General features: G+C 37.2%; 1 long non-coding RNA gene across 2 annotated transcripts; it reads right to left on the reverse strand.

Annotated features, from left to right (window-relative positions):
* Positions 1-213: 213 nt before the first annotated feature.
* LOC131620304 (uncharacterized) lies at positions 214-1,917 on the reverse strand. 2 transcript variants are annotated; one of them, XR_009289070.1, is made up of 3 exons: positions 1,037-1,900; positions 612-918; positions 214-463 (listed from the first exon to the last, which is right to left on the reverse strand). It is a non-coding gene; the product is annotated as an uncharacterized LOC131620304 (long non-coding RNA). The 2 variants fall into 2 exon arrangements; XR_009289069.1 differs by having other exon boundaries at positions 612-1,917.
* Between the last annotated feature and the right edge of the window lie 16,595 nt (positions 1,918-18,512).

An 18,512-nucleotide genomic window follows, 5' to 3' on the forward strand; every position in this document is an offset into this window, starting at 1 on the left:
AATCGTTGCTTGCAATATAAGTTGACTTGGATTTAAGATGGCGTACAAGGTACTAATTCACATTCTTGTGCAAGTATGGGGTATAAAGTTGTGTCAATACAAGAGACTACTTAATAACATGAATTTAGATTTGTGTTCAAGATTAATTAGTTTGTTCTTAAGCATTTGATTTGGCAAAGAATTGGTTCAAGTTGGAAGTTTCATTCATATGTATTTTGATATACAAGTTTCAAGATCATTCAACCATATTTCAATTCAAAGTCCAATACAATACACCATTCTAAAGGTCCAAGTCTATTACAAAGGAAAAACCATAAAAAAAAATAGATTACATCAAAATTGTTCCCAAGCCCATGTGCATCTTCATCCTGCTATGCCAATTCTTGATCCAATTCTTTGCCATCTTCAAGTGGCGGCACAAAACCAGCTTACATAACCAACAAAAAGAAAACTGACCCGCAGCCTGCACAAATAAAAACCGAACCGGCTCAGTTCATGCCTAGCAGCTCAAATAAAACCGATTCACAAAATTCAGGAAAGAGTTTTTCTTAATAACAGAAATTAGTAGAAGAAATAGATAACAAAAATGAGGAGGGATCAAAAGGAAGAACCTGTAACAGAATTCATAACCCTCTCGATTCATTGACGTTTTCACCATCTTCATACAATATCGAACTCTCCCTCTTTCTTCTGAGATAACCAAATTCTCTTCAACTCTCTCTCACCTTCTGAGCAAAAACGCAACAAACTTCTCAACCAAAAATCCGGATCTTCTTCTATCTTCAACCTTCTCCACCTTCATCAATCCTCCACCATCGCTCACGAACAATCTTCATCTTTTCTCAACCTTCTCCAATCTTCACTCATCTCAACCTTCTTGATCTTCTTCGCACACGTTCACATGAAAAGATAACAGAACTGAGAAAAAAAAGAGATAAGTTCATAACATTAAAACGTAACAGAATTCTCTCTCTGAAAATCATCTTCAATCTCAAAGAACTCATCAAAATTCTGCAGAAAACTCTTCGCCAATCACCTTCAGAATCCGTCACAAAGGCTTGAATCTTCATCTCCCTTCAATCACCGATTGCAATCCTCACAGAAAAAAGAACCACTGAAACAATCCTTCATCTCTTCATCATCTCTAATCGTAACAGAATTGATATTTTAAAAAACCTCTAACAGAATCATTAACTCTCAAGCTTCTTCAAAATCGTTCTTTCCAAGAATCTTCATCAATCTTCAACACCTCCGCATCATGCTTCAATCAAAACCTTCAAGAACATCATTTCCTCTGAGTCACACATCGATCTTCAATACGCTGAAGATTCTACACAATCATTAACAAGCTTCAAGAATCTCTTTAATCATCCCTGCACTTCGCTAATCTTCACCTTCGGTGCTTTCAACATCACCATAACAATGCATACGCATCAACAAGCAAAGAGAAGTAGAGGAATGTAGAAGGAAAAGAGTGCGAGTGTGGTTAGAGGAATGCATACCTGATGAAGGCCTATGATGCTTCTTTCCCCAACGTTGCGATTGAAGAAGCCGTCGGAGTATCTCCGACTAGAAACCGAAGAGAGATCGAGAGGTGCGAGTCAGAGAGAGATTGAGAAGCTGAGACGGAGATTTAGAATCGGATATGAACGGAGATGAGCAATTGAGAGTGTTGAACGAATCAGGGACGAGCGGATAAATGTGAGGATGAGAGGTCGTGGCCGGACCATTCACGGGGGTGCTCGGTGGGATTCGCCAGAGAAGAAGACCATTACGGCCGCCGCGAGCGAGAAAGGGGAAGGAGGAACTCGGTCCAAAGCAACTGAATAGCCACAACAAGTTAACCATAATCCATTTCTTATTAATTCTTGCTTTTAGTTTTAATTGACCATATTAATTAGAATTGAACCGGTTTAATTGTGGTAATGGATTCTTAACTGAGTTTAATGTGAATAATTAGATTTTAGTTATTGTTGGATTTTGAATTGAACAAAGATCAGAAAAGTTCCTTTGGGCCTTGCCATACAAAATGCTGCGCCTCACCTCCATGAGCCCAATGCACCTCTGTTTTGAGTCTTTTGACACAAAATTCTAAACAAAAAAAATACTTCATGGGCTGAATTTATATGGGCCTAGCGCCTGAGTTGATGTTTACACTATAATCCAGCTTTTACCCCCTGACTTCATGTTGTTTCTAGCTAGAACTAGTTTTTTTTTTTTTTCCTTTTTTTTTTAAGAAATAAAGATGCAATGAAACAATAGCATTTGTTAGATTTTTAGCCTTATAAAAAAGATATTAAAAAAACATGTTAATATTTTCCTGGATAGAATTTAATTGTTTCGTCACATAATTTTGTTCTATTATTCTTAGACGAAAATGTCATAAAAAACTTATTTGTTCTTGTTAGGTTTTGTTTTAGAATTTACTTTGAACTTAATTGATATTATTTTCTATTGCGGATGCGTGCTTTCTTGTTATTACTGACTTAGTTGTTGAGATGTGCGAGGTACTTCGAGAGAGCTTTCGATTGCGATTCGAATTGCTTCGTGTTCCACTTTATTTGTGGGACACGAATTCGCTTCCGGTGCGAGTGATTTGCGTCGTGTTCCACTTTATTTGTGGGACCCAAACTTATTCCCGATGCGATTCATCTGATCTCTCATTCATTGAGATGTATATTCTTGTATTGTCTAACATGTGTTCTATTTCAGGTTTGTGTGGTTATGCTCGATGTGTTTGGTAAGCGCACGCTACACATTGCTTGCTTCTGGACTAGCACAAGATCTTGTTATCGAGTATGTCAGGAAAAGGGTTCATGCAATCGGACCCCACATTTCCTATAACTCACGTTGATCGATGTTGACGCTCGGTGTATGCACGCACTGTTTTCCTTTCAGATATGTGACGGCTTGGTTGCTAAGAGGGACTCGCTCCTCTTGTCTATGGCCCAATCATTTTCGCGAGGTCTAATGCTTGGTTGACTCGGGTGGTTCACTCCCCTTGGCTATGGCGGGTCCGCTTTTCTACTACTAGGCCATTGTCGTTGGTTTTGTTTGCTTTACGAGCGGAGCTCGTTTGTGTGATACTCTTGTTTGCTTCCCCTTTTCCTCGTAGGTTGCTAGCTTAGTTTAGACTTGTACCCTTTGTATGATAACTGTAATACGGTGAACTGAATTTATTGAAATGTTGCGGTAAGCAAGAGTCGCCACCGACTTTTATTTTATCCAATTGGAAAGGCAAAAAGAATAGGAAAGACCTTTGAAAGATTTTGAGTTCAGGGGGTAAGTTATACAAAGGGAGGGTGTAAGGCACCCTTTGCATCCGTGGTTTTCCATGGGCTCTTAATTGCTTAACTCACTTTGTTTTCAAAATGTTTGAATTGTTTGAAAAGTAGGGTGTGAATAGAAAAACTTCGTTTAAGGACTTTAGCTTGTAAATAAGCGTAGCCTTGTTTTGAAAGTATTTGAAAAGAGAGGTGTGAAAAGTAATTTGAAAGTTAAATTGAATGTGAGCAAGCAATTGAGAACTACCTACCCTAAGTATGTCTTCCTTGTTCTTTAAGTCTTTCGGGTGAAAGGGTATATCCATACCATAAGAGGGAAGGAAGTCTTTCAATTGGATGTGCGGGTTATCGAGAGTATCGTTCACCATAAGACTGTCCCTTGCCATAAAGAGGACAGATAGTCTAAGGGAAGGATGTAATAGTCATTCTATTTAGGCATCATGCGAGGATACCTTAGCAATTGGGGACAATCATTTTTATAAGGCAACATCGAGGGACAACATCTTAGGATGATTTCAATGTATTAAGGCAACCTTGCTTTAGGTATCCTCGGAATCGAGGGACTTTGACTATTTAGTATACTTAGAGGCAACAAGGCAACGGTAATAAGGAAACAAGGCAACCAGAGGGTTACCCTAAAGGTGTGTGAGTGCACAATCATGTGGTTAACTTCGATGACATTTATCTTGTAAATTAGTGATTTAGGTTCAGTTAATAGTCTTGCACTCCCTAAATTACTAACCATGGCAGAAAATAAAACAGTTAAAATCCTACGCTATTACAATAAACACCTGCGGGGATGGGGGAAATTAAAAGGCAGAAGAATAAACCTAATCTATTACAATAAAACCCTTATAGTGTAACAGAAAAATAAAAGAAAACCCTTATAATTAATTTATAATCTTTGAATGCCTTAATCTTCCTAGAACCCTTGATTGACTCTGATCATCTGAGAACTAAACGGAAAATAAATAAAAGTTAGTGTAGGAGGGATTCATTGACTGTTCGAGGCAACCCTATTTTAGGCAAAGACAAAATAAAATTAAAATGATATTTAAAGAAGAAAAGAAATACTTAGCTTTTGATTTAACGGCGTGTAGTCGGAGGATACTGGGGTAACCCTGAAAATGTGCACAAAAGAAAAGAATTTTTAGTGTATGAATGATCTACAGACCTTAATTGATTAAAGATCTATAAACCCTAAAAAGAAAACTTATTGTGACCTAAAGGGTTTATAAGGCTTAAAAGTGGGTTAGTGGATAACACCTACCAATAACAGTGATTAGTGATCATGATAAAATCAGGGTTTTAAGGCATAAAACATTTAACTAGCCCAAAAAAGAATTATTAACTAAAAACCTTAATTTAATTACTATTGTAAAAGAAATTTTGATATTATGAGAAAAACGAGTTTCCGATTAAATAAACTAAATAGTTATGAATTTATTTAAAAATAAAATAAAATGTTTATATAGAATAAGTTTTGATGAAAATATAATAAAAGAAAATAAAAGGGAAAAATTAAAACATATTCATGTGATAAAAAAATGTAGAAGAACTTAGCTCTGATCAGGTGCCATGGTGCCTTGAAGGAGTATGGTGGACCATCAGCTTGCAGGGCGTTGGATCTAGGGTGTGATTGATCTGAGGGCTGTGAGATGAGGGGATATGGTGAGCCCTGGAGCTTGAAACGCATGTAAACCTGTAGAGAAATTAAGAAGAAAAATACAAGCAAGGGGTAGTAACGCGCTAGGAATCGATCCCAGGTTGCTGGGGTGCTGGAGCTCCTTCATTGACAACTTGTGCTGTAATTGTCAGTTGTTTCTACTACAAACAAAAACAAACAAATATTATAAACAATCGTGAATGGTCAAAAGTCAAAGAACCTGTCAGCCTGGCCCATGCGCGTGTTGACCCACGAATAAAAAACAGTCTATGCGCCACATCATCATCTTCCTCGTCGCGTTTGGCCTGGGATAATTTGCTACAATCCCGCTTCGAAATTGCTTCGATTTGGCTATGGATTCTGCATTGCTTTTCGTAGCTAATTGATGAAAAATCAAACCTGCAAAATAACCATTCAAACGCGCACACTAATAGCCCAGATCTTATTAAAATTCCCTCCTGAGCATGAATCTGATCCTTGTTTGGTTTGAAAACACTTGTAAGCACGAATAAGAAGGAAGGGTGGTATCTTGCCTTAACAATGGCAAACAATGCTTCACACGTTAAAACTTCCACCAATAAATCGAAACCTTCTCTAAAATATGCTACAAACTCAAAGAAATAGTTAGCTCGGATTAAAGCACCCTAAATAATGAGATACGAAAAATTGAAAAAAAATGCATGAATATGGTGATTGTGATGCTTGCGTTTTAGGCATGATCACGTATCAAAAACTACTTGGACTTACTCTACAATGTTTCAGGAGTGGAATGGGATGAGTGTTCGGCTTTGAGGATGCTTGGAGAGAGCCACACAAATTTGCCCTAGTTCTTGATAATTTTGCACTCTTCAATCCTTATTTCTTTCCCCAAATTTCGTCCCCCTTAGGGTTTGCATGTGTTAGATATATATACTGTGATTTTAGGTCAATAAACATGGAGCAAATGCCTTGTCTTTATGAGGAAAAATTTGATTTCCAATTTGCATTAAACTTGATTTTTGTTTCAATCATGTTCCAATATTTCCTTTCACAAAGTTTAGTCATATATTTGATTTATTGGCCGATTGGAATTGATTGGAAATCAAATATAAACCACATCTTTTTATATTTTTTTCAAATCTTTGATTTTAGCCATAATTTTAATGAATAAAATTCAATAAAAACGTGGGCCCATTTGCATGAAAATCCATTTTGAAGCCTTTTGTTTCACATTTTTCTTCTCAAAATTGACCAACTTTGACAAGGCATATCTCCCTCAATTTTTAAGATATGGATGAGTTCTAGGACTTTTTGGAAACCTCAAGATGTCTTCTAAAAGCCGCTTTGGAAGCTCTTTTTCATTTGAGGATTTTATCTTGATGATATTTGCTTTGACAAAAAACTTCCTTTGGTTGACTTACAAAAAGGACCTGTAATGTTTTGATCCATATCTCTCAATTGAAGCATTTTTAGACTTGGCATGTGAGAGACAAATTTGTAGAGAATTCAATTTATTTAAAAATGAGCTTTGGATGGGAAATTTATGATGTTCCATGTAGGAGTTATGGCTGGTCAAATTTCAATTGACTTTTAGGTCAAAAACTCTAATTTAGAAACTTTAGGTTTTGTTGATTTCTGATCTTTTCTTGATGAATCATGATCAATCCTTGATCAAATTATGAATGATACTTCAAAATGAGGATGTTGACCAAAAATCAGTAATTTTGACTGTACTTTGACCACAGTGGACTTTTAGGTCAAACCAGTCGCCTATTGATCATTTTAGCAGTTGACTAAGCAATCCTATGAATCAGAGCTTGAAACTTGGCATGAGGACCCTTTGAAGCATATGAGAAGCCATGGGATCCATTTGAGATCTTAGAACTTGATTTTACTTTGAGAAATACAAAAACCTAGCTTAGAGGTTGTTGTATAAGTCTCCAAAGGTCGAGCAGCGGAGTGCGAATGTAACTCGTTCACCTAAAAAACACAAAACAAACAGAAACTAGTTAGCCGAGCTACGGTACCTCTGATTCCTCAAAAAGGATACGTAGGCAGCGGGGTAGGGCCCGTGCGAGTATAACTCTTTCTTTTCCTTACATTTTGGATGCATTTTAGTTCAGATTTAGCGCAGTTTGCTTACACACCCATAGATTTAGACACGAGTGTGGATACCATCGAGTACGATGGGCGCGAGCGGTGCTAATACCTTCCCTTCGCGTATCCAACTCCCTTACCCTCTTTCTCTGGTCGTGAGACCGTTGTTTTGTTTTGTGGTTTGCTGGCATTCCCTTCCTTTTCAGGATAAATCTTTTAGTGGCGACTCTGTTAATTTTCGCGGTAGCGACAGGTATCACGCTCAAAGCTCTTCAAAGTCAGAAGACAGAAGATGCTCTGCACCAAAGCTGTTGACTCTGATATTCAAACGTTGTCAATCTTCAAATCTGAGTCCAAAAGAAAGTACAAGATGAAAGACTGAAGGGTCAAATCTCTGACTAACAAAAGGAACATTAGAAGCTACAAACGGCAAAGTCAGTATAAGCAGCAAAAGCATGGCTCGAGGTAGTTGACAAAAGTGTGAAACATTAAATGCAGCGTTGTACTATTCACGTAAAGCATTAAATGCTACCAACGGTAATTTCCTCTCAGGCGCCTATATATAGAATTTCTGATCAGAAGCTGAACAAAACACTTGCGCAAAATATACAGAAACGCTGTCAAATTCAAAAGCTTACAAACTTCTACTTCAACCTCACAAACTTTGTAATATCTTAGTGAGTGTTAAGTATAGAACTTAAGAGAAATATCAAAGTTGTGATTACAACTTTATTAGAAGAAATCTAAACTCTTGTAAACTTTATTTTACATTTATTGTAAAAGGATTCCTAGAGTGATCAAGTTGTGATCAGTATACTCTTGAAGACTTAGAGGGTATCTAAGTGGAAAACCATTGTAATCAGTTGGATTAGTGGATTAAATCCTCAGTAGAGGTAAATCACCTTGTCAGGGGTGAACTGGAGTATTTTCGTTAACAACGAACCAGGATAAAAATTATTGTGTTGATTTTTTTATCTTTGAAGTTTTTGAGTTACACTTATTCAATCCCCCCTTTCTAAGTGTTTTTGACTCCTTCAATTGGCATCAGAGTGTCGGTTCTAGGTGTAAGCACTTAACCGTGTTAGACAAAAGATTCAGGGAGAAAACACTAAATGGCTGATACCTTTCCGACAACTTCTACTGAGCAACACAACAATGGTAACAATGGAAGCAGCAGCTTCAATGGTTACAATAGACCACCAGTCTTTGATGGTGAAAACTTTAAGTACTGGAAGGATAAACTCGAAAGTTATTTTCTCTGTCAAGATGGTGACCTATGGGATCTTGTCTTGGATGGTTATACACCTCCTGTAAATGTTTGTGGAGTCAAGACTACAAGATAAGCTATGAGTGATGACCAAAAGAAAGAATTCAAGAATCATCACAAGTCAAGGACTATTCTGTTGAATGTTATCTCTCATGCTGAGTATGAAAAGATAACAAACATTGATACTGCTCATGACATCTTTGAATCTTTGGAGATGACTCATGAAGGTAATGCTTAAGTCAAGGAGACTAAGGCTCTGGCTCTAATCCAGAAATATGAAGCTTTCAGAATGGAAGATGATGAAAACATTGAAGCAATGTTCTCTAGATTCCAAACTCTAACTACTGGATTAAGAGTTCTTGATAAGGGATACACAAAGGCTGATCATGTTAAAAAGATAATCAGAAGTCTTCCCAGAAGATGGGGACCAATGGTTACAGAATTCAAGATTGCCAAGAATCTGAATAAAGTATCTCTTGAGGAGTTGATCAGTGTCTTGAGGAGTCATGAGATTGAGCTAGATGGACATGAGCCATAATTAGAAGAAGAAGAAGATGATGAACTATCTCTAATATCCAGAAGAGTAAATCAACTCTGGAAAAGCTAGCAGAGAAACTTCAAGAACTTCAAAAGACTTGAAAAAGGAGAATCTTCTGGACACAGAAGATCTGACAAGAATAAGGTGACGTGCTATGAATTTAAAGAGCCTGGACACTACAAAAACGAATGTCCAAAACTTCAGAGGGAAAGCCCAAGAATATTTGAAAAGAAGAAAGGCCTAATGGCTACTTGGGATGAATCAGATTCTTCTGATCAAGATTCAGACTCTGAAGATGAGCAGGAAAACATAGCACCGATGGCTACTGTTGATGAAGAGTCAGAATCTACATCAGACTCTGATTCTGAAGAGGTATTTTCTGAACTTTCTAGAGATGAGTTAGTTTCTAGCCTAACTGAACTTCTGGAAATCACGGCTCAACTTAGTATCAAATACAAAAAGCTGAGAAAGCTCTTTGCATCTGAAACTAAGAAACTTGAAATAGAAAATTCTGAACTTAAGGAAAAAGTTTTAAAACTATCTAAAGATATTGAATCATCTTCTAGTTCAGAAAGGTCTATTCCAAGCATGAACAATATTCTGAAGGAATATGAATTGAGTTTGAGAAAGTTTCTATCTAGAGGTATTGGCAGAAGTCAGCTAGCCTTTATGATATATGGAGTTAGTGGAAACAAGAGAGTTGGCATAGGCTATGCGGGTGAAACCCCATATAAACTTGAACCTGTTGATGAGATGAAAATCACATACAAACCTTTGTATGATCAATTCAAGTATAGCCATTCTCATGATATTAGGCACACATCACATGCTAAGAGTTTCCACATAACACACACAAGGAAACATGCCATTACACATTCTGAAAAATATTATGTGAAACCTTATTTTCAGTTTAATCAAAACTTGAGAAGGACTAACCCAAAAGGACCCAAAAGAATGTGGGTACCTAAGGAAAAGATAATTCATGTTGCAGATCTCCTTCAAGGCTCAAAAGACAAAGGAAAACATGTCATGGTACCTGGACTCTAGGTGCTCACGACACATGACGGGAAGAAGGTCTATGTTCCAAGACCTGGAACTTAAATCTGCTGGAGAAGTAAAGTTTGGAGGGAATCAGAAGGGCAAGATCATTGGCTCTGGAACCATATGCATTGGTAAATCTCCCTCTATAACTAATGTTCTTCTAGTAGATGAATTAGCTCATAACTTATTGTCCATAAGTCAATTAAGTGACAATGGTTATGACATAATCTTTAATCAAAAGTCTTGTAAAGCTATTAGTCAGAAGGATGACTCAATCCTATTAACAGGCAAGAGAATGAATAACATTTATAAGATTGATCTTACAGATCTTAAGAATCAAAAGGTTACTTGTCTTATGTCTGTTAGTGAAGAGCAGTGGGTCTGGCACAGAAGATTGGGTCATGCTAGCTTGAGAAAGATTTCTCAGATTAACAAACTTAATCTGGTCAGAGGACTCCCTAATCTGAAATATAAATCAGATGCTATTTGCGAAGCATGTCAGAAAGGGATGTTTTCAAAACCTGCATTCAAGTCTAAAAATGTTGTCTCTTCCTCTAAGCCGCTAGAACTTTTGAACATTGATCTTTTTGGCCCAATCAAAACAGCATCAATCAGAGGGAAGAAATATCGATTAGTCATTGTATACGACTATAGAAGATGGACATGGGTAAAGTTCTTGAAACACAAGGATGAGTCACATATCGTGTTCTTTGACTTCTGCACTCAGATCCAATCTGAGAAGGAATGTAAAATCATAAAGGTTAGAAGTGATCATGGTGGTGAATTTGGGAACAGATTCTTTGAAATTTATTTCAAACAAAATGGTATTGCCCATGATTTCTCTTGTCCTAGAACTCCACCGTAAAATGGAGTTGTAGAACGAAAGAATAGGACTCTACAAGAAATGGCCACAACCATGATCAATGAAACCAATATGGCTAAGCATTTTTTAGTAGAAGCAATTAACACTGAATGTTATATTCAGAATAGAATATCCATAAGACCTATTCTTAATAAGACTCCTTATGAATTGTGGAAGAACAGAAAGCCCAACATTTCAGATTTCCATCCATTTCGATGCGTATGTTATATTTTGAACACTAAAGATCATCTGCATAAGTTTGATTCTAAGGATCAGAAGTGTTTTCTACTTGGATATTCTGAATGCTCAAAAGGCTATAGAGTATACAATACTGAAACTTGGTAGTTGAAGAATCAATCAATATCAGATTTGATGACAAGCTTGGTCTTGAAAAGCCAAAGCAGTTTGAGAATTTTGCAGATATAGATATCTCTAACTCAGATCAAGAAGAACCCAGAAGCAAAGTTTCAGAAGATCAAGTTGCAGCTTCTTTAGAGAATCTCAGAATTTCTGAAGAGCCAACACTCAAAAGATCTTCTAAACTCATCTTTTCTCATCTAGAAGAAGTGATCATTGGAAAGAAAGATGATCCCATCAGAACTAGAGCATTCCTGAGGAACAATGTGGAATGTCGGTTTGGTTAAGTATCTTTGGTTGAGCCAACTTCTGTTGATCAAGTTCTCGAAGATGCTTACTGGATAATTGCCATGAAAGAAGAGTTAAATCAGTTCACAAGGAATGATGTTTGGGATCTGGTTCCAATACCTAAAGGATTTAACATCATTGGAACTAAGTGGGTCTTCAGAAACATGCTGAGTGAGAAAGACGAAGTTGTAAGAAACAAAGTCAAACTGGTTGCTCATGGCTATAGTCAGCAAGAAGGCATTGACTATACAGAAACCTTTTCACCAGTGGCCAGGTTAGAATCTATTCGCTTATTAATTTCATTTGCCACTCAGAATAACATCACTGTGTATCAGATGGATGTTAAGACTGCCTTTTTAAATGGTTATATAGATGAAGAAGTCTATGTCCATCAACCTCCTGGTTTTGAAAACTCTAAGTCTCTAGAACATGTTCATAAACTAAAGAAGTCATTATACGGACTGAAGAAAGCTCCTAAAGCTTGGTATGAAAGATTAAGTTCTTTCCTTCTGGATAATGGTTTCACTAGAGGAAAAGTGGATACAACTCTCTTCTGTAAAACCTTTAAAAAGGATATTTTAATTTGTCAAATATATGTTGATGATATTATATTTGGAACATCTAATGCTACACTTGGAAATGAGTTTGCTAAGTCTATGCAGGAAGAATTTGAAATGAGCATGATGGGAGAACTCAAGTATTTCTTGGGATCCAGATCAATCAAACTTCTGAAGGAACTTTGATAACACGAAAATGTATCACATATTTGGCTTGATTTACATATATTATTTCCCTATTTTATCTTAATTATGTTGCTTTATGTTGGTATTATGCTGGTATTTTCATTGTTTTAGGTTTTATGTTCATTTTGAGGACTATTTGTGAAAAGGAAAGAAATGGAGCTAAAATCACTACTATTTGTGCCTAAAAGATGGAAAAGGGGTGCTGTAGCAATAAAGGGGTGCAAAGAAGGCCCAATTGAGCAAACTACAAGTCCAGCCCACGAAGAAGCCAATTGCGCGTGGCCCAAGTCATTCCAGCACGTGGAGACGCACGTCTCCAACGTCTCTATGCCACCTCACCAAAAGGAGACGCACGTCTCCAGCTGCCTTCTAGATCTTCTCCACTTGAGACGCACGTCTCAAGTCGTTCAAAGGCTCTCCCCAAAAAGTGGAGACGCCCGTCTCCAGTCCACTGCCACGTCCCCAAGCTCCAAGCCCACTAAGAGACGCCCGTCTCCAAAAGTACGTGGACCCCGCCACTTTCTCCATTAATTTAGTGGGCAATTCCAAGTCTTCCTATATTTTCTCAACTTCCCACGCATGATCTCCACTACTTCTCACATGATGCTGAAAGGAACTTCCATTTCCATTCCCTATAAATAGAGGCTGAGCATTCATTTGAGAGTATCCAAGTTTTAGGCGCGGAAGCGCTGTTCATAGTTTTAGGCATATATTATCACTTTGTAAAAGTGGTAGTTTCTCACATTGAGGAACTACCACACTATTAGTTTTAGGCCTACAATTTATGTACTCTTGGATCACAATCTTGCCGACATTATTTCAAAGCTTCATTCAAGTTTCAAGATTTGTTTTGTTCGTAATTTTATTCAAGTTTGTTTCGTCTGCTTTACTTCCAGGTTTATTTATTTGCAATTATTTTAGTTTTATGTTCTTATAATATTGTTTTATCATTATCATTATAATATGGTTAGTAATTATAATTCCATGTTTAATAATTATAATTTCATGTTTGTTTCTTTAAGTATGTCTGGCTAATTTATTTAGATGTCGGTATGTAGAGTAATTTAACCGTAGGGATCCGAAATAAATTGGCTTAATTATGTTTTATTAAATATCACTTGTTTTTTGGTTTGTATGTCTAATTAAATTAGTAAGTCTTAAAACCAATAGAGCGAAAGTTTGAGGGTTTAAGACGGTCAAAGGTTAAAATCAATAGAGCGAAAGTTTGAGATCTTTAACCGGATAGTAGACATAGGACATTAGTTTTAAGGATGGCGAAAGCGTATTAAAACTAATTAGAACTTATTTATTTTCAAAAAGTGTTTTTACACCCGCGCGGGATGGAGAAAGCGTACGTTAGGGATATTAGCATGTTCCGAGTCAACAGAGCGAGAGTTTGAGATTAGGAGATTTAAGCAGATAACGACTTCATAAAACAAGCATTTTATTAATTACGTTGTCTCCAAAAAGCGTTTCTAAATCTGGTGGGATGGCGAGAGCGTACATTATGAGTTAGGATCGTAGTCTGAATCAATAGAGCGAGAGTTTGAGAGGAGGACTTTTAAATAACATAGTTAGTAAAGATCTTTGATTTAATTAGAATCTGGCCAATGGAACTTCGGATCACCTAAGTTAGACGAAATACATACTGATATCTGTTTGTTATTATATTTTTACCTAGATTTAAGATTTTAGTTTCCCCATTTATAAAAAACCCAAATATCATTAGCCTTAGCTTTACATAGTAACTTTAGATAACGGTAGGTCGATTTATAGTCCCTGTGGATTCGATATCTTTTAAAACTACACGACACGACTGTGCACTTGCAGTTATCCCGACTAATAGACACGCAAAGTCGCGATCAAGTTTTTGGCGCCGTTGCCGGGGACTATTCAAGTCGATATTGTAACTCTTTTAGTTACGCAGTAGAGACTAAGGCATTTTTATTTTATTTTATTAGCTACTATGTATCACCCAAACTTTTTCTACAACTCCCAACAACAGTATTTCGAGGGATACCAAGAATCCCGTAAATCCGACCTCGAAATACTGTTGGAAAATTTCAACGCGTCACAAACTCATTCTCACCCGAATTACCTCTCCATCTATCAATCCCAACATTTTGAGGAGTCGCAAGAATTATATAATCCCAACCAAACCTATCCTCAACCCAATTTCCTCTACGATCACCACAATAATTATTTTGAGGAGTCACAAGAATCCCATAATCCCGACCTCGAAATAATAATGGAAAATTTTAATGAAACATCTATGATGACAAGGAACTTTGTGGAAACACAAAATGCGACGCTAACCTACTTCGAGGAACCACAAGAATCCTATAATTCTAACCTCGAAGCTGTGAATATAAGATTACACTCAAAGATGTTTTTGATTCATGGCAAACTCAAATAAGCATTCAAACAACAAGACGGAAGCAGAAAACCTAAAGAAAAGCAAGCATTGATCTCTCATAGGTCAACCCATTAGGTTTATATGTTTATAGGTTGCCTCAACACAAGCAAAACAAGAAGAATGCAGAAAAACAGCAGTTAGGTCGACCTACCATCAACCCAGGTCGACCTAAAATGGAGAAAAATTCATATATCCCTGCTAGGTCGACTCACACATCATTTAGGTCGACCTAAATTGATGAATTCTACATACCAGCCTGTTAGGTCGACCTACACATCAACTAGGTCGACCTAATCTGTGAAAATGTCCCCAGAATGCATCAGAAGAGGATTCTAGTCGACCTACTCCTTCAACAGGTCGACCTAACTGGGAGCAAAATTCTGCAAGCTCTGTTAGGTCGACCTAAGCACTACAAGTGGTCGACCTAACTGATCAAGAAAGTTCAAAAATCAGTTTTTCTTGGTTCTAACTGTTATGCAAACATATATATTGTGCAAGGGTAATTATTCAAGCAACACCAACGACTGAAAGATACACAAACGCTTCTCATCTTCGTTCTTCATCATCTCCAACACAATTACACATAATCATTCTTGCGTTGCGGGTTAGTGATGAGTTCGATAACGTCCATGGAACGGAATTGAAGATTCCTAGTGGGTGAAGGTTTGTGGGGTTTGTTGGTGAATAAAATCTGCGGGTTTTGTCCTCCACGACGGGTGGTTCTTGGGGGTTTTTATCAAGAGGCGTTCATTGAGGATTCGGCTGAGTGTAACGATTGAGGAACGGGGAGTTCAAGGAATCAAGACACTGCAGAAGGGAATCAAAGTGAAGCTCTTGGATAACCTTGATCTGGCTCAAGATTAAGGGGGAAGAAGATTCAAAGGATCGACATAATTGGTTTATCGTTTATCGCTTTGTTATCTTCTTTGTATATACTACTTTCAACATTAATGAAAGATTACCCAATTTCAATTTGGAATTGGGGGCAGACGTAGTCGTAGCGAGGACGATCGACGAACTGCCTAAACAAATATCGTGTTCTTGTCGCTTTTACTTTCTCTTTTACTTTCTGTTCATAATTGGTTATAAGTGCAAAATTGATCAACGATTCAAGTGTTAAAATTGTGAATTAAAGTTCTGCACAAACATCACAATTCACCACAACTTGAATCACTATCAATTTGAACGTATCACCAAGTGTTTGTGTTTTTGCTTAATCCAATCTTACTGCATTGCAAATCAAAGTTGTCAATCTAGAAGTTAATTGGTTTTCAGTTGTTAAACGTATTGGTTAGCCATCATATTACTTCACCATCAATTCCACTTACTTTTTGGTTTGAAACACATACGACCTTTGCAATAGCGGTCCGGAATAGACGCAAGTCGATTCAGAACCGCTTTCGCTCGAGTCAGTAGAAAAATCCGTAAAAACTTAGTGAGATCTATTCACCCCCCCTCTAGATCTTTAGGCCAGCGTCTAACAAGTGGCATCAAGAGCTCTGGTTTATTCCGTGCTACGTGAAACACTTATTGGAAAGATGGCTTCTGGACCTAAAGGGGCTCATAATAGAGCTCCAGTTTTCAACGGAGAAAACTACGGCTATTGGAAGGATTGTATGTGTGTCCATATCAATGCAATTGATAGGAACATCTGGACAGCTATTGTCAATGGTCCATTTCAGATCACTATGACAAATGCAGCTGGTGCAGTTGTTCCAAAACCAGAAGATACTTGGAATGCTGAAGATGAAAAGAAATATGCATACGATTGGAAAGCGAGAAACATTCTAATCTCAGCTCTAGGAGTTGATGAATACTATCGCGTTTCCCATTGTAGATCAGCTAAATCTATGTGGGACACATTGCAAGTTGCCCACGAGGGAACGGATGATGTCAAACTAGCTAGGATCAATACGTTAACTCAAGAGTTCGAACTTTTCCACATGGAAGATGGTGAAACCATCGAAAGCATGCAGAAAAGATTCGTTCACCTGAAAAATCGATTAAATTCTCTTGATAGACCTGTTTCCAATGCAGTTGCTACTAACAAAATCTTAAGGTGTTTGAACAGGGAATGGCAGCCCAAAGTTACAGCAATTAAGGAAGCAAATGATCTCAACACTTTAGACATTACCACTCTCTTTGGTAAACTAGAGGAACATGAACAACATCTTAAATGCCTTGACATGCATGAGAAGAGGACAAAGAAAGAAAAGAACATGGAGAAAGAGGTAGAGAAGAAGTCAATAGCTCTAAAAGCTTCGAGCTCCAAGACCTCAAAACGAGAGCCAAAGGATAGTGACACAAGTGATGACGAAGACTCCGATGATGAGGAAATGGGACTGTTTGTGCGAAGATACAACAAATATCTAAAGAAAAATGGAGCAAAACATTCCGACAAAGGATTGGTCAACTATAGAAAGCAATCAAACATGTTCAAACAAGATGACGACAACAAAGGAAAGATCAAAGGTCTTTGCTTCAATTGTGGGAAAGCCGGTCACTACAAACCGGATTGTCCATACCTTAAGAAAGAAAAGGAGAAGAACCAAAGCAAAGGTCATAACAAATCTAAAAGAGCTTACATAGCATGGGAAAGTGATTCATCTAGTGAAAGCTCGTCAAGCGATGAAGAAGAATCAGCAAACCTATGTTTCATGGCTCATCAAAACAAGAAAAAGAAAGCTGTAAGTCATCTTAAACCTGAACTCGTAGATAAGGTATCTCATTCTCAACTAAAACTTGCTTTTGAAGAATTACATAGAGATGCAATTAAAGCTTTCAAACTTTTGGCCTCAAATAAGAAAATATTTTCATATCTTGAATCAAAAGTTGAGAAAACCGAAAGGGATATGGAAGCTTTAAAACAATCTATGCTAGACATTCAAAAGGACAAAGTTGAAATAGATCCTACATCATGGTTTGGTTGTGAGACATGTCACATTTGGCAAAAAGAAGTGAGAGATCTAAAAGCCAAGTTAGACAAGGCTCTACAACCAAAAGTGACTTTTGCAGTTGATCCAAACAAGTTCAAAAGATCGTATACTCCTTTATATAGTAAATACACTTTTGTACCAAAAGTATCAACTAGCAAAACTCCATATTCTCATCATATTACCTGTCATTATTGTTGCAAAAAGGGACATACCATTGAAAAATGCAAATTTAGGAGAACTTTAGTTCCTAAAGGAGTATTTCAATGGTTGCCTAAGTGCAACAAATTGTGTACTCACCATCCAGGACCCAATGAAGATTGGGGACCTTCCACTCTAATTTAATCTCGCAGGAAAAGTGTCTTGACATCGCCGAACGGTGGTAGTTCCTTGATAGCTGGTGCTCAAGACACATATAGGAAGACATACCAATTTTGGTATGTCATCTATGAAGACAGTTTGAAGAATCGTACTTGGCAAAGGAAATGTAGGTGTCCTAGCCATCGCAAATGTATGAGATACATTACAAATACAGATATTCCGAAAAACACATAGGACGCAGTACTTGATGTGCAAATTGGCAAGTTGCATTGCAAAGAGATTTTAAACCTATTCTTAGCAGAATATTGTTTGGGACTATGTCCCGCATCCGGGAGAACATCGAGTAATCGATACTAGATAAGTTTTTCGCAAAAATCAACCTGTGAAACATTCCATCAAAACAATTCATTATCAAATCTAGGAGTATGGCACACTGACAAGAAGACTCCACACAATGATGACAAAACACCTACATATTGAGAAAGCGGTAACATGTTTATTGTTCACTTCCAAAAATTTTATTGATGCTATAATATGCTATCAATTAACATGCTTATAGTGACTTCATGTGCTCTTATCTACTCTTCTCAAATACTTATGTATATGTGTTCATCATTTCATTCATAACATACAATGGTTGTGCATTCAAGCAAATGACAAAACAAAAATACATCATATAGAAACATTTCTAAGGCATTTTCATCATTGAAAGAAACTTAG

The sequence above is a fragment of the Vicia villosa genome, linkage group LG7 (assembly GCF_029867415.1).
Source record: "Vicia villosa cultivar HV-30 ecotype Madison, WI linkage group LG7, Vvil1.0, whole genome shotgun sequence".
NCBI classification, from domain to species: Eukaryota; Viridiplantae; Streptophyta; class Magnoliopsida; order Fabales; family Fabaceae; genus Vicia; species Vicia villosa.